Genomic DNA, 14,503 nt, shown 5'->3' with positions numbered 1-14,503 from the left:
ATTTGATTTTCAAATATCTGGTATAGTATTAATTATTATTCCTTCATTATTTAATGGATTTATTCAGAGGTGGCATCAGCATGGTCTCTGTCCTCAAGCATAATACAGCCTAGGGAAGGGAGATGGAAATTTATTTATTTAATGCATTAGAATATTATACATTATTTCCTGTAATTACCTAATATGATGGAAGCACAAGATTCATTTTACCCTAGGAGATATGGATACCGCATACTTTGTAAAGTAGAAAACTCCACATATTTTGTATCTTACTTACAAAACACGAATAACCTCTTTTCACAACTGTCTGTAATGCCCTCCCCCTTTCCATTCAGGAAAACATTACATGTTCCTTGAATGATTGTACCTTCAACACCACATATGCCGTTTATTCTTATTTATTTATTTTTAAATATTTTATTTATTCATTTGTCAGAGAGAGAGATAGAGAGCACAAGGGGAACAGCAGACAGAGGCAGAGGGAGAACAGACTCCCCACTGAGCAAGGAGCCCAATGCAGGACTCAATCTCAGAACCCGGGATCATGACCTGAGCCAAAGGCAGACGTGTAACCCTCTGAGTCACCCAGGAGTCCCTGCTTATGCCTTTTTAAAGAAAACAGGGTCAAGATTTAGTTTCCTAGTTGGAGGTTGATTTATTAAATATAATTGAAGAAGGAATAACCACAGATGAAATATTTTAACAATTGAAGTAAAATATATTTGTTAATATTAGCTTATTAATAATCTACTTAAGTTACCACAATTTATAAATCTTTACTGTACATTTCTAGTGACTCATCTTTAAGATTTCATAAAGGAGTAGATTTGCTCAAAGCTAGATGTCCACGTACAGTTTTTTTGCTTGACTATTATTCTTGTTAGTGACTATGCTTTTGCTAGTAAATGCATTGCTGAGTTATGCATTTAGTTGTGCTGCTGTTAAAATTTTCCAAAATTACACATGATGGCTACAGCTCACAATGGTTTCTTTTTCTAGTATAAGCAATAAATAAATTTTGAATGAATATCTAGCTAATGCCTATTTTATGTAGCCTAATACACTTGAAAGTAGAGATTATATTTTTATCTTCTGTAATACTTCACCTTCTGCAGGTACTCAAGAAAATTTGTTAAAATGTATTTCATTCTTTTCATATTTCATATTTTTTCACAATTAGCTTTTCCTGTGCCTTGAATCAATGTGTTAAATAAGTGTAAGAAAATTCATAGAATGTATAATTTGTGAATACTGATTTTTATTGATATAATCTGAACCATTATATAATCTATAACATATATAATTCTGTTTAGCTATGCAACCATCTACACGTGTTCACCTTTTTTTAACACAAGTTCAGTGTCCTTATAAAGGTTCCTACTCAACTTATTCATTTTGTCCTATTTTTACTTGCACTATTTATTTTACTATTCCATTATCCTTTGGCCCTCTATGCCCTTATTTTACATTTATGAGTTTCTTTCTTGCAGAATAAGTTTTAAAAATTCCAGTATCATGAATAATCTGTTGTACGTAATGGTTCTAAACCACTGCTGCTTTATTTACCAACTTTTCCATTACTCTTTAGGCATTTCCTCAGTGGTTCACAGTCTCAATGGTACTTTTGTTTCCATCACTTTTTTTTTTTCCTGTAAGCACCTTATCCTGAACAGAAGTTCCCCCATATACTGCTGCTTTGTTTTTCCCCCTTGAGATTGAGTTGAATCTGATATTAAGTGAAAAGATAAAAAGTTAATATTTACCAGAAAAACATAAATACAGTTTTGTTGTGCAGAAGAAAGAAATGCGTTCTTTAAATATTGGCTGAGTTGCTTTGTTTGCATTAATAAAATATCTTTAGCCAATTATTAAGTATTTGCATGTCAAGTCCTCTGTTACACACTGTTGAGGAAATAAAACTTTTCTTCCTAACTGCAGAAAAATGCTCCACAAAGGTAAGAGAAAGAAAGCATTTTTTTTAATAAGCATTAAAGTAAATGCAACCTGCATCATAGGCAATCAACTAAGATACTGTCAAGTTAAAAGAAATCTCACCCTTTATATAGCCAAGCAGAGACAACCCATTGCATACATGCTTTCAAGATAAACAATCACTAGTCCTCAAGTAAGAGGAATTAACAGCACCATTTGTCATGCATAATTCATCCTAAATTCAGCTATAAATGGGATGATGATCTGTGTTACCTAACTGGCTTTATCCAAGGGAAAATAAACTCATATCATTATGGCAGGAGGTAATTTTGGAGCAAGGAGTTGAGCTTCTACCCTCCCACAGAAACTGAGAGATAGGGGCTGATTATATTTCAAAGAGATGGCTCCCAGGACCTTGTGAAAGACATTTCTGGTTTGTAAAGCTGACAAGAGGCTTATTTAGGTTTCAGAAAGATTATATACATCTCCGAGGGACAGAGAAAGAATTTGCAATTATAAATTTTTTAATGAAATGCTCTGAAAGAAAGGGGGTGGGAAAAAGAATCTTTCCCTTTTGGTACCAGGGAATTTTTTTCTTTTTTCTGATTTCTATTTACCCTTACAACACCCTTGGGCTGTTACATATGGTTCTTGACAGAGAATAAATGTTCCTGAACTCATGCAGATGACTTTAACAAGATTTGCCATCTATACCTACATGTGTGCACTCACACACCACACACAAACACACACCACAGGGATCAAGCTGCTTGGGATCTCTTTTCTGAGATTTTTCTTTACCTTTTAGATGTGTTCATTCTTTTTTTTTTTTTTTTTTTTTTTAGATGTGTTCATTCTAAGGAAAGACCTATTGATATACTTAGTGACATTTTATTTATATAAATGCATTTTATAAACGTACTGTTATTTTTTTATTTCTGTTCAACAAATGATAATTGGGACATTTCTTTGTACAAAGTATTGTATGGACATGATATACTTTATAGCATTGTTGTTTAAGGTCTCATACAATTATTCTAGAGTTTGGAATAGATTTATTTTAAGTCATACATACATGAAAAGTCTATTTTTACATTAAGAACCTAAACAAATGATCTCTTAAAGAATTTTTGAATAACTACATCACCTTAGTAATACATTTATTGTACATGAGTTCATTTGTCCTTTCTGAGAATAGTTTAACATTTTTTTCTTTTCAGTTTTTGTTTTTCCTTTAGTAAAAGTATATTTTTCAGTGACAATTAAGTCAATGCCAATGCTACTTCTAGATAAATTTAGAACATCTGATGTAAAATCACTCACTACAAAGAACATTCTGCTTCTGACAATGCCTGTATTGTGAGCCCTTAAGTTCCCCTCTTAAATCCTGCAGGATATAGACAATCCTGGCATTGGCATATATGCTAAGACACTCTTTTTACTGTAGCTTGAAGTTATTTTTCTTGATAAATGGATTGATTTATACAATTTAGATTCTCCAATTGATACTATTATATTCAAAAGTCCATTCACATGTTAAATTTTGCTTTATAGTCTCCCTCCTTTTTTACATCTCACCTCTTTTCCTCTCTTCTCTATCTCACTCTTCCAATCTACTGTTTAAACATTTAAAGATGGTGCGTTTTCCGTGGGTTATTTTATAATAGTCTTAAGAGTTTTCAAAATCCTATATGCTTTGTACTATATTCCCATAGTCTAGACTTTCATTATTACTTCATTCAGAGATTTAATTGGATTCCATGTTCTTTGTGTGATCAATTTTTATTACTTAATTGCATTTGTTTATTTAATTATGAGGAAAATTATTACCTGAAGTTATTTATTTTACTAGAAGGAATCCAGTTGGGTGGGATTGCCACTATTATGGTAACAGCAGAACTAGTTGCAATCATTCTTCTGGTAGGAAATTACAAAGTAACATTTAGAACTTTTTAAAGTAGGCTAGGAATTCAAATATTTATAAGCAGTACATCCTAGAATTCTGAGTAATTTATAAGAAGATTCAGTTAATTATGAAAACATTTTGCCAAAACACAATTTAAAAAATAGAGTCCCAGGACTCCTCGGTGTTTCAGTCAGTTAAGTGTTGGACCCTTGATTTTGACCAGGTCATGTTCTCAAGGTCATGAGATGGAGTCCTGGTCAGGCAGAGAGCTGGGACTGGAGCCTGCTTAATATTTTCCATCTCCCTCTCCCTCTGCCACTCTCTGCAAAAAAAAAAAAAAAAAAAAAAAAAGGCAAGTTTCAAATCAGATTAGACTTCTTCAAGTACTGGTAAATTTCCTGAAAGAAAATAGTAGCATAGTCCTTTCCTGAAAGAAAAGACTTCTTTTCTTTGGACTAGTAGTATAGTCCAAAACAGAATATCAACTCTCTGAAGCAATATTCCAAAAACATTACAGATTATTTTAGTTAAAGACATCAATAAATTGCCTAACAGCGCTAACCTTTATTAACATGGGTTCCTAGGGACTGTTTCCCACCCCCAGCCCCCACCGCCATATTCAGAGGCAATAATATAGGCAGAAAGGGTAGACACTAAATAAGAAGATTAAAATTACATGATGAAAAATTCCCATATTATTCAAGACCCTTAACCTGATACCTTACAGTAAAAGCTCATACATTTTATAAGTCATCAAAATGTCTCTTCCTCTGGGATTTATTATCATAGCATTTTTTAAAAAATGTATTTCCTTTGTCACCTAATGTTGAAGTTTCTACTTTAGTTCACTCCAAAATTATAAGATAAGCACAAAATTCTACTCTGGTTAAGAACTGTAATTGATCCTACGAGATAGAAAGAAATAATCCTATATGACAAAGCCATATTATAAGCCAGGTTATTTACCTGGGATGTTATCAATATCAAGTAAGATTCCAACATTTCTACTCATACAGCATAAATGGCAGTACTTAACAAAATTTAACTTGCATCAGAGTCATCTAGAAGGCATATTAAAACACAGGATCCTGGGCCTCACTCCCAAAGGTTCTAAGTCAGTATGTTCGGGAGAGGCTGGGAAATAATTTGCATTTCTGACAGGTTTCCAGGTGATGTTATGCTGCTGGTCTAGAAGTCACTCTTTGAAAATTACTGCACTAGAAAACTGGGTAACTTGTCTCAAAGTGTCATTTGCATCGTAACTTCGCTATTGATTAGATGGGCAATGTTTTCATAAAGATTATTTAATTCGTATTTTACATTGAGAAAATGTCAAATGCCCATGCTAAGAATTTTTTTTTTTTTTTAAATTTGAAGTGACTTTGGGAGAAATATAGAAATAATGTAGGAAATGAAACCCACTTTGGGGATAACTGTGGATCTACACTGTGGATTTTTAGGTGCTCCAAGGAAATTGTGGTTTGTTTGTTTGTTTTTGTTTTGTTTTTAATATATAGATTTTATTTATTTGCCAGAGAGAGCCCAAGGAGGAGGAGTGGTAAGCAGAGGGAGGAGCAGATTCCCTGCTGAGCAAGGAGTACAGTGTGGGGCTCCATCCCAGTACCCTAGGATCATGACCTGAGCCTAAGGCAGATGCTTAACTGACTGAGCCACCCAGATGTCTCCCAAGAAAATTGCTTTCTTTGCAAAATCACAATTTTACATTTAATCTGCAATAGGCAGAAAAGTTGCACAAACCCCAGAATACATAAAACAATTTAAAAGAATAGTCTAGCTTAATGAAAAAAGCTTATTAAGTTTATTTTTCTGCAGTTATTCAAAGATACCCTCACTTCAAAAGTAGTATCAAAAATTAACAGTAATTTTCAAGAAGGCCAATAACCTTGGAGATCTTTCCATGGTCTCATTTTTCCTTTACTCTTCACCATAGATTGTATATTTTTTATCATTTTAATTTTGTCTTTTTTTGAATAATCATTTGATAATTATATATGTTTCCCTCCATTTATAAATTGTCTACTCTTGCTTTATTTATTATGTATGATGCACACAATGTTGAGCACAAAAAGAGATCCCTTATGAATTAATAACTTGCAGCAATATTTACAGACTGTTTTCTTAATAAAGAAAGGACAAGTGCTCTATACATAGGTTACCAGTATGTATGGTTCCAAAGAATAAAAGTGATAGGCAATCTTTTTGTTGTTGTTGTTGTTGTTGTTATTTGCAAAGAAGACATGATACCAAATACATAGTCATTTCAGAAATGGCCTAATTAGCAATCTCAATGCTTTCAGAATTCATTGTTTACAAATATTTGCTTTAGGTTCCTCTGGATCTGAAGTTAGAAAAATCAAAATGCATGGAATTAATGGTTTTTTTATCAGACTTTTATTTATAATCTTGAAAATGAAATAATCTTGCAAGAGTAAAGGAAATTTAGAGTTGAAAGAAAACTTAGATACCACCTGGTTGAACATGTATTCGATCTAAGAATTATTTCTTTATCATTAATGCATTCATTAATAAAAGGTATGTTTTGATTAGTACTATTTGGGGGAGAGGAACTGTTCTATAAACTAGGTCCATAAAAATTAATATATAGTTTTGTTTCAACAAATTTGCAAACACCTAGAGCAAAGAGTCAAGCAGATAAATCACTGTGGTATAAGGTGTAAAAGTTACAGGGCACAGAGGAAAAGGTATGCACTTGACACTGTTCACTCTCCTCTTGTCTTTTATATGAAAATTCAACTTTGTTCAGTTTATACTAGAGATCTCTTAATCATGAGGATATCCCCAAGAGATGGTTATCCTTGGTGTAGCCTAGTCCTGGTGATATGTTTCCCTTTGACCAGCCATATAATCCAGTTAGACCAATGAGTTCCAGGCAGAAATAAACTGGGTAGGGTTTCCAGGAAAACTTTTGGTTTCCTGATAAAATGAGAAATAACCAATTGGCATTGCTCCCTTTTACCTTCTGCCCATTATGCTATTTCCTTCCCAAAATGTTGATTGAAAGGACCATTTTATGACAAGGGGAAAAGCAGAAGAAAAATATATGAGGTTTGGAGATATGCTGTCCATGACTATTCACCCATTACATCAGTCTTACAAACTGGCTATCTCTGGACTCCTTGGTATCACATAACAAAATGTCTGCTTGCTTAAACTAATATTAATCAAGATTTCTGTAACGTGGAATCAAAGTCTCTCATAATTCATACAAAGAAATAATGTCCAACATATTTCCTGTAATCTCTGAATAAATGCTATTCGTTAAGTCTCACTATGACAAGGGCTCTTTCTGTTCTAAAGAGCAAATATTTTAGAGAGTGCTTATTTCATTAAAATAAAGTAAAATGTGATTGCTTGAATTTCCATTTAAAATAGCACTGTATAGGGATGTCTGGGTGGCTCAGTGTGTTAAACCTCTGCCTAAGTTTAGGTCATGGTCTCAGGGTCCTGGGATTGAACTCTGCATCGGGCTCTCTGCTTGGCGGCGAGCCTGCTTTCCCTTCTCTCTGCCTGCCTCTCTGACTACTTGTGATCTCTGTCAAATAAAATAAATAAAAATCTTAAAAAAAAATAAAATAGCACTGTATATAAATTCATTCTTTTTTCAGAGCCAGCAATATCTTAAACATTTTAATGATGCATACATTGTACATTTTAAAGATACACACAGGAGAAATGGGCAATGGATCTGGGCCCACAGGGTTTTAATTTCAGATACCAATACCAGTAATCTTGATTCTATCAAAACTTATGTGGTACTAAGCACTTGTGCCCCAGTAAAATAGTACCAAGAAAGCAGGAAATAATATTGTTAGAGCATTCTTTCTGTATACAAGTGAGGAATTTCTCTTGATTGTACACAAGTAAAATCACCTGAGTATAGAGAGTATGCTTATTCTCAACTGCTAAAAGTTGTCAGTTGCTTTCCAAAGTTGTTGTTATGACTTATAGTATAATCAATGGTGCTTAAGGTTTTCTACTTCTTTATATATTCATAAATAGTTCATATTGTTAGAGCTTTAACATTTTTCCCCATCTTATGAGTGTAAAATTGTATCTTGCTGCTATAATTTGCATCTCTCTGATCACTCCTGAGTTAGACAGCTCTTTATATGTTGATTAGACATTTGTCTTTTATTTTCTTTGAAATATCTATACATATACTTGTCTATTTTCTTAATTTTTTTATTATTGTTAATGTGATTGACACTAATATTTTCTCTATTAGATCTGTGGAAAATAGCTTTTTCTAATCTTTCCTTTTATTTATATTTGCAAAAGTTATTTTGTGATAAAAATGTTTAATATTTTATATAATCAATTTTTTTCCTTCTGCTTTCTATTTTGTATCTTGTCTAGATACCATTTTTTATCCTAAATGTTCTAAGATATCTTTATTATTTCAACACTAGTAAATATCTGTATATCATTTTATAAATTTATCCCAATTGAAATTTATTTTATACCTATATGAGAAAGGAATCTATTCCTTTTTTTCCTACAGAAGACTTACTTCAATGCAGTTTATTAAATAGTACATCCTTCCTCACTGATTTTTTTCAACAAGTTGCCATGTATTTCTTTGAAGAACAACTGACAATGTTTACCACAGTGAAAAATTAACATAATCAATGATTTGTCATAAGAACATCTCACTGCCTTCAATATGTTTTCTATTTTTAGAACTGTATTGTGCAATCATGACATGAATTTTACATTTTTGTAAGAATTATAGAATCACTTTATCAAGATTCCTCCTTCAAAAAAGCTATTGGGATTTTGATTATAATTATATTATCACTATATTTTAATTGGGGAAAGTTTGATATTTTCAATATTGGGCATTAATATTTTGATAATTATTATCAAATGATTATTCACAAACATGAATATTCCTTCATTTATTCAAAACTTCGAGGACTTTCAATAATATTTTCTAATTTTATTCCTAGAGCTTTCCCATTTAATTTAACAATTTTAACCACAATTTATTATAGTACTTATCTAATTAATTTTTTATCTGATATAAAGTAAAAGTACACATAAAATATGCAGAAATTCTAATGAACAATTTAGTGCTTTTTAAATGAAGTGTATAGTACGTTTATATAGAGTTAATGTAAAAGCAGAGTGTGTGCTCAAATAAAAAAAACAAAAACCAAAAAAAACACCCAACAGTGGTTTCCTCTAGAGATGGAAAGAAAAGAAAATGAGATAAGGAAAGAAAACATAGAGGATTACAGCTTCATCTGTAATTTATTATTTCTTTGAAACAAGAGAATAATCTGAAGTAAATACAAAACTTTTTTTAACTTTTGAATAGTAGACATATGTGTAGTAATTATATCCTTGTCATTATATTATCTTTATATATAATCTTTATTTAATTTTCCATATAATTAAAAAAGAAATACAGCAATGCAGGACTTTAAAAGAGAAACATAATAAAACTAAATAAACAAACAAACAAGCCACTAGAAATAGAACATACAACTATGTAGTAGGCATTGATTTATCCGAGAGGGGTGTTCTCTAGTCATCAGAGGAGGAACCTTCAGGGTCAACAACCCAGCTCTTCAAAAATTCTTAGAATCCTGAGCAAGTGCTGTACAGGGCTAGGTGTCAGCAGAGCTCCACTCTACCTGATACTACAAGGCCAGTTAATAGTACCAAGCTTCACAGCCTTGTCAATTTTACACAACTAGCATTTTACATGCTGGCCTGGGCCTCCTCTCAACCACCTCGACAGTGATCTCTAAACCTCCCGTTCATTATAAAGAGATCCTGCTTTAACCTGACAGTCTTCACAGAATTCTCCTTTCTGGGTCCTTTCCTGAGGCGGAGACCTGACTGTTTTTCTTTTCTTCCTGAAGCTTTCTTAAGGGAAATAGGATGTTCGTTCTCCCATACTTGATGTATCCCTGGACAAGGAGATAATCTTGTTAGTATTCTCTTACTGCTTCATTGTCACTTCCAGGCAATTTTTCCTTAAACAAAGAACATGAAGGTTAAGTTTGAAGACTTCTGAGATCAGACTGCCTGACCTGAAGTCGGGCTCCACTATGTCTATAGCTATTTGATCTTGGGAAATTAGTAAATCCTTCTGTATCTCAATGTCCTCATTTAAAAATCAGAGATTAAAAAAATGCTTAACTTCTAGACTTGTGAGAATTAAATCAGTTAATACATTAAGCACATAGAAAGTAGATTAGTAACAATTTTTTTCCACGTATATTCATTACTATAATGTTTTCTAGAAAATATTTTCTATAATGATTTCTAGAAAAGCCCAAACTATATCTTTTAATTCCCACTATTGGCTTCATATATGATCTCTGTAATAGCACAAAATCTCAAATATTTCAATATTTTTAAATAAAATTCTGATGTTTCCCTTTAGTTTTCTCTGTGGAAAATTCTAGTCATTTATTTCATGTATTCTCTTATGAGATGATTTCAGGTACTCGTAAGCTTATCTACTCCATATTTAATAGATGGTTGATAGTGTTCCCTCCTAAATTTCACAAAGGACATGTAAACATAAAAATGCTGGTTGGGTATAAGTAGGTGAACTAAGGAAAAAAAAACTCATAAAATAATAGCTTTAAGTATATAGCTATTAATTTTCAAATGTGTCAAATCAAAAAGAATCAAGACAAATACATGAAACAAAAGATGAGAAAAAGTAAATTCTCATTTCTTATTATCCATTAATAAAAAGGGTCTATATTATAATGCAGATGTAGAAGCATTGTACTACAGGTGAACACCCCATTGCTCCAGTGAATTAATTTACATTTTAGTCAACAGGATATAATCTCCTCTCATGGGAGTTAAGCATACTGAACAATTTTGGTGGTCTCCTCAGAGCCCTCTAAATCAGAATAAAGACCAAAACTAATGAAAATATAATTATGGCTCTAGAGATTATATCTACAAATTTATTCTCTACCACAAATTGCAGAAAACCTTAATAAAAGTTGAAAAACATGTTTAAGATAAGTAGCTTGGTCTAAATCATTCTTGCTTGTTCTCCCTTGAATAATATAATGAAGATAAAGTACACATTCAAATCATTATAGAGTTAAGATACTTGCACAACATTCCTCAATTCTTCAAGCAAGAATTCCAGGCTTACAACAGTCCTGAATTGACACTAATTCCATGATCACTCCCAAAACATAAAAAATTAAGTTGAACCAATATGATGTGTTACATTTGTTTTGTGAAAATCCAAATTTGCAGGCTGATGGTCTGCACTTCGTCACTGACTACTGTAATAAAAAGTACTCTATCTAGTAGGACAATAGCAGCATTAGTCTTCAAGTCTTCGTAATTTTAAAATAATAACACTTCTCAAAGTATAGTCTATAGACATCTAGGTGACCTCATTACTGTTCCAGGGGCATCCAGGATGATAAGACAATTTTCTTAATGATACTAAGATGCTATTGGCCTTTTTTGATGTGATGGCAAACAGTTTAAAATCAATGACACATAAAGCTCCAGGTTCTTAAGCATGAGTCAAAGTCATGGCATCTAACAGTGCTAGAAATCATTAAACTCTTCACAGCAACAAACCTGAAGTAAAAAGAAAAAAAGAGAGAGAGAAAGAAAATACAATTTAAGAATAACTTTAAGCAGTAAAAAGCATATTAAATATCAACCACCTAGCAATATTTTTTCAATATTCTATATGATGAAATAGAAAGTATGCATAGAGTCTTTTCATGAAATTTGAACCATTATGGTCATCTGGAAGAGAAGCAATTGTGCAGTTGTTTGAGTTGTGAGCTGATCTAGCCTGTGTGTGTGTGTGTGTGTGTGTGTGTGTGAAGCCATTTTACTTGAAAGAACTATAGAAAGACTGAAGTATATTTGTTCAGTTTCCAATACTCAGCAAGTGTTTTCTTTAATATGAATTAAGCAAATCTACCCTTTCAAAGACAACAACTGAACTAATGGCTAATGATAAAATTTGAGCTTTTAAGTAAAACATTAGAAATTTGGGAAACAGACAACTATCATCATGAGCTTGATGGCTTCCCAACATAGAGACTTTTCTGATGAGATTAGGAGTGACAAAAATGAATGATTTAACTTTTAGTATTTTTGAAAAGAAATATGTCATTATTGGCAGATCTGCATAACTCAATGAAGCAACATCTTCGAAATGATTAATCCTTGCATAAAAGGATACATTCAAAATGCAGGGTGGACCAATGGGTTTTAGTGTAATAGAGCTCAAAGATGTAATTTTAGTATCCATGTTACAATTAACCTTTAAGAAAGTACCACTTGTCTAGTTTTGGCATAATAACAAAGAAAAAAATTCTTAATTATATAAAAATGCTATTAAAATACTCTTCATTTTTCTACAACATACATGGATTTTCCTCATATATTTAAATCAAAATAACATGCTCGGCAACAGATTGAGAAAATATTGAGAATCCAGGTGTTTTCTATTAACCCAGATATTAAGTTGATTTGCAAAACTATAAAATAATATCAATATTCCCTTTAATTTTTCTCCTGTTTTGGAAAAATGTTTATTTTTCATTTAAAAAAGTTCCTCCATGTTAACATATGGTAGGTTTATTATTGTTCTTTTTAAATGAAATTATAATTTTTAAAAAATTCTTAGAATAAAATATCAGTAGATGTAACCTTTGAAAACAAAAGCTTTTTGGCATCCTTAATGATTTCTAAGAGTGAAGGAATCCCAAGATCAAAAACTTTGACAAACATTGATCTGGATCAAGGATCAGTGCCTTTCTCAGCCCTCACATCTGGATTTCTTCTCCAGGGGCAGGACATCTCACTCATTCTCTGCAGCAATATTAGGGAAGGCAGGTTCTTCTACAACCTGCAACAGCAGTGCTTCCTGGTGTCTCATTTTTAATTCAACGAAACTATCTGAATAATTTTCTTTCTTTTTTCTTTTTCATGGAGAGCCTGGTTTACCAAAATATATTTTTCATAAAACTTTTTAGCCACATTCCTGTGATAAAATTGCTAGTTTTAAAAAAATCTTGTTTTCACTTCTATTAATACCCACTTTTGATTTGATTCATTGTTCAAACCCATTAACATTTTATAGCTGATTTTTCTATTGTAAAATAACTCTGCATCACCTGAAAATTTAATTTTGGACTCCTAATATTTATTAATAAAAAGTATTTAACTGAGTAACTGATGAGAGCAAACTTTTTCACTTCATTAGAGTCCGAGAGATTATGAGTAATTAATCAATGTCATTGGTATATTTTTAATCAGTAGTAGAACTAATAACAATACTATTATTAATTGCATATTAAATCATCTTAGGAAGAAGAAAAAGAAGAAGGGGTTGGGGAGAGGAGGTGAGGGAGAAGAGAAGAGGCAGATTTCTCTGCTTCTTTTTCAAGAACTCATGATGGTTTCCTTGTGATCCCTGCTATTATTCCTGCATTCTTTTAATATTTTGAGAAGCACCGAAAAGGTGAAAAGCATCATGCTTTTCAGTGTCTTGCTTCTAGGAAACTTCTATATTCATTGCATACTTTTAAAATACAGAGCATTTTCTTATAGCCTGACTCCAGAGCCTCTCATTTTGACTTCTATTTCTTAAAGATTAACAGAAATAATTTTTACTTGCCTTCAGTAAACTTTGGTATAATATTTAAAAGAGTTTATAATGTTCATATTCTTATTTTGTCCAATTAGGATATCCACAATCTTCCAGTGTGACTTAGTATGTTGTTATTTTAAGTCTCATCTAAGAGGATATGGCAAGCACTAGGGTAAAGAGTTTCTAAGATGGTCCCCAATAATCTTTGCTTCCTAGTATCCATACCCTGTGTAAGTTCTTCTTGTGTGTAGGGTTAACTGTATCACTTGTATTAAATAAAATGTAGTGGAAGTGCTGGAATGTCACTTCTGAGAGTAGCTTATAAAAAGGTGTGATTTCTGTCTTAGACATAGTCTTTCACATTTTCTCTTGGATTGTTTACCCTTTAGAAAGTCGGCCACCATATTATATGACAACCCTGTAGATAAACCTATTGGGTGAGGGATTGAGTTCTCCCAACAACTACAGGAGTGAGCTTGGAAGCAGAACTCCCTCCCTGTGATGGATCTTTCAGATAACATCATAGACACAGTTGACAGCTTGAGAACAACCTTGTTATAGATTTTGAGCCAGTGCCGCTTGGATAAGACACATTCAGATACTTGACGCACAGAGAACTGTAATTTAATGAACATTTGTTGGTTTAGGCTGCAAAGTTTTAGGGTAATATCCTATAAATTATCAATATAGCTACCAGTGTGGGTTTTCTTAGTGTAGAATCTGAATTTTACATTGTGTTCATTATAGGTTTTTATAAATTAATCAAAATTTAAAAGCCAGCTAGACAAAGATGATAGTGTGTCAGGCAGAAAATATCAAATTCTCTAAGACAGTAACTATAGCATTAATAGTGCTGAAGTCATATCTTCAAACCTATATATAAGGGTATTAGCTAACAAAGTAATTAAGGGTAATGTCTTTGAAGCACATACAAATGCTGCAGGGGTTATTTTAATAGAGTTTTACCCAATTTCTGAATTTTCAGTGGCTCCTGGTTCTAATGGATATGTCAT

General features: G+C 32.3%; 1 long non-coding RNA gene across 1 annotated transcript in view; it reads right to left on the bottom strand.

The window, feature by feature from the left end:
- Positions 1–9,356: 9,356 nt before the first annotated feature.
- LOC122908668 overlaps positions 9,357–14,503 on the bottom strand; it is a 351,843-nt gene continuing 346,696 nt past the window's right edge. The window contains exon 4 of the long non-coding RNA XR_006385004.1: positions 9,357–9,798. This is a non-coding gene — a long non-coding RNA (uncharacterized LOC122908668). The remainder of the gene's footprint in view (positions 9,799–14,503) is intronic.

Source organism: Neovison vison, chromosome 6 (assembly GCF_020171115.1).
Source record: "Neovison vison isolate M4711 chromosome 6, ASM_NN_V1, whole genome shotgun sequence".
NCBI lineage: Eukaryota > Metazoa > Chordata > Mammalia > Carnivora > Mustelidae > Neogale > Neogale vison.
This window is presented reverse-complemented; position numbering and strand designations above follow the sequence as displayed.